Here is a 2,904-nt window from a genome sequence, read left to right on the forward strand (position 1 = left end):
ACTATGCCTATGTTGTAAAATTGTGGTTGCAATATCTCTGGACTCGCCTTCGTGCGGGGTATGCTTGTTCGATCCGAGAACCGGTGGTTGTATCGGGACGTTACCCGACAGACCAAGAATTGTTCTGTTTGAAGTGCGTTTGAGCTGATGTCACCTTTATGGTGATGGCCTGCGCACTTGAGCCGGGATAATTTAGGCGGTTCTGCCACAGGAACCAAACGCCAAGTTTTGTTTCTCATCAGGGCATCATATTCCTCATCCATGGCATGCTTCCAATGCTTGTGTTGAAGTGCTTCATCAAGATTGGAAGGTTCACTACTTTCTGCAAAACATCCATACCTGATGGTGCCATCCGTATAGCTCTTGGGCTTACGGATCCCATGTTGCAGCCTGGTCACTCGGCGTGGTGAGTGGACAGCTTCCGAAGGTGATCCCGTCACCGCCGCAGAGGATCCCGTCAGGATTGTGGTGGCCGCACCAGATGTGTCGCCCACAGCAGGAGCAGCCGGGACACTGGTCGTACGCGTGCCAGCGTCGGAGTCGCGTGCAGGAGAGCGTGTGGGGGGCATCGAGGCGGAGGATGGAGTGGCGCTGGGAGATTCGTTGGCAGGCGAGACAAGACGCCGCCTGCTCCACTGACGCGCCCAAATCCACCTCGTGCCCCGCGCTAGTGCCCTGTACTCCGACCGAATATGGTTCCTGCATGAAATGATGTCTGTTTTCCCTGCAACTTGCATCACTTTCATCAGAATTTTCATGAGTATTAGTCAGTTGGCCTAGCGATTTATCTTGAAGATTAGTACTGTCGGGATTTGCGAGGTGTTCAGGGAGCAACAGAATTTGAGAGCGAAGGAGAGCACCGGCATTAGGATGTAGCTTGGAAAAAGGAAACACATGCTCATCAAATACTACATCCCTAGAAATATACACACGACCCGTACTAATGTCCAAGCACTTGTACCCCTTATGCATATTGCTATAACCAAGGAAGGCACACTGTTTGGAACGGAACTCCAACTTCCTAGCATTATACGGGCGCAAATTTGGCCAGCAAGCTGAGCCAAACACCCGTAGGGCAGAATAGTCACGGGTTTAATTGTAGAGGCGCTCAAGAGGCGTCGAATTTTGGAGAAGTCTTGTGCGTGTGCGATTGATAAGATAGGTAGCCGTGACAAAGGCTTCATCGCAAAATTTTAGGGGCATGGATGCTTGGGCAAGAAGAGCAAGGCCAACTTCAACTATGTGACGATGTTTGCGTTCCGCGGATCCGTTTTGCTGATGTGTGTGTGGGCAGGAGACATGATGCGAGATGCCTACCCTAGTAAAGAAGTGATTGAGTTTTCATATTCACCTCCCCAATCCATCTGCATTGCAATAATTTTCCTACTAAGAGATCGCTCGACAAGGGTTTGGAACTCTTGAAGTTTAGAGAATACTTCAGATTTATGTTTCAGCAAATAGATCCATGTGAATTTGCTGAAATCATCAATGAAGCTAACATAATAATTCTTTCTGCCTACTGAATCACGAGCAGGTCCCCACACATCAGAGAACACCAACTCAAGAGGAGCAGAAGAAGTACTGGATGACCGAGAGTAAGGAAGTTGATGACTCTTTGCCTGTTGACAGGCATCACAAACCGACTCTGGACTGGAAACATGTGGCAAATTATTTCTACTGACAACCTGACGAACTACGGAGATGGACGGATGACCAAGACGATGATGCCACATGTCCACGGAGATCTTGGTGGCACTGCAGGCTACCTTCCCACGAGCACTTGATGACGATGGGAAGGGATAAAGGCCACCGCTACTCCGCCCTCTAAGGATCGTTTTCTTCGTGGCCTGATCCTTAACAAGAAAGAATGAGGGATGAAACTCAAGGAACACATTGTTGTCAGTAGTAAAACGATGAACAGAGACTAGGTTTTTCTTGGCTTGGGGAACGTGAAGGACATTTTTCAGAATTAGATCTCGATCGGAAGTATGTAAAATGCTATGGCCAACATGACTTATACTCATACCTGATCCACTGGCGGTGTGGATTTGCTCCCCGCCATGGTACTTTTCACGTGTAGAGAGCTTGTTCAGCTCACTTGTGATGTTGTCGGTGGCGCCCGTGTCGGTGTACCACGCGTTGTCGACGTTCTACGCGGCGTAGGCAGCATTAACATGCCTCTCATCCGGCATGTACTCCTCATCAAAACGGTGCCAACATTCATTTGCTGTGTGGCCCGCCTTGTAGCACACCTGGCAGCGCGTCTTCTTGGACCCATTGGACCGGGAGGAATTGTTGGTGAAGCCCCCCCGGTTTCTATTGTTGTTGTTGGCGCCGTTGCCGCGACCGCGACCTTGACCAGGACCACGGACACCACTGCGACTGTGTCCGCCGCGGCCACCGCGTCCACCACGGTTGGCGATGTTCACGGAGGATTGAGATCCTCCGCTGAACATGTTCATGCGCTGTTCGAAGCTGAGGAGCTGCGACAGCAGGTCGTCGAAGGAGGTGTCGCCCGGCTGAGCGAGGACGGCGGCCACGACGGGGTTGTACTCCTGATCCAGTCCGGTAAGGATATACCGGACCAGTTCTTCTTCATCGATGGGTTTTCCCGCACATGCCAGCTCATCTGCCAATAACTTCATCTTGGAAGTATATTCGGTAATGGACATGTTACCTTTTTGAGTAGTTCCCAGCGCTATGTGCGTGTTCACCGCGCGTGCGCGAGATTGGGAAGAATGGATCTTCGCCAAGGCGCTCCAGACCTCCGACGCTGATTTGTACAGCGCCACTTGGGAGAGAACTTCACGAGAGAGGGAGGACAACAAGTAGGAGAGCACTTGTTGATCAAGCGCAAGCCACCTTGCGTACTCCGGATTGGGCTTGGAGATGTCTTTGCCGTCA

At 51.0% G+C, this 2,904-nt stretch overlaps 1 non-coding gene across 1 annotated transcript; it reads right to left on the minus strand.

Annotated features, from left to right (window-relative positions):
* Positions 1-2,467: 2,467 nt before the first annotated feature.
* On the minus strand, positions 2,468-2,606 carry LOC120701661. Its single transcript, XR_005686224.1, has one exon. It is a non-coding gene; the product is annotated as a small nucleolar RNA Z247 (small nucleolar RNA).
* Between the last annotated feature and the right edge of the window lie 298 nt (positions 2,607-2,904).

This window comes from Panicum virgatum, chromosome 3K (genome assembly GCF_016808335.1).
Source record: "Panicum virgatum strain AP13 chromosome 3K, P.virgatum_v5, whole genome shotgun sequence".
Lineage (NCBI taxonomy): Eukaryota > Viridiplantae > Streptophyta > Magnoliopsida > Poales > Poaceae > Panicum > Panicum virgatum.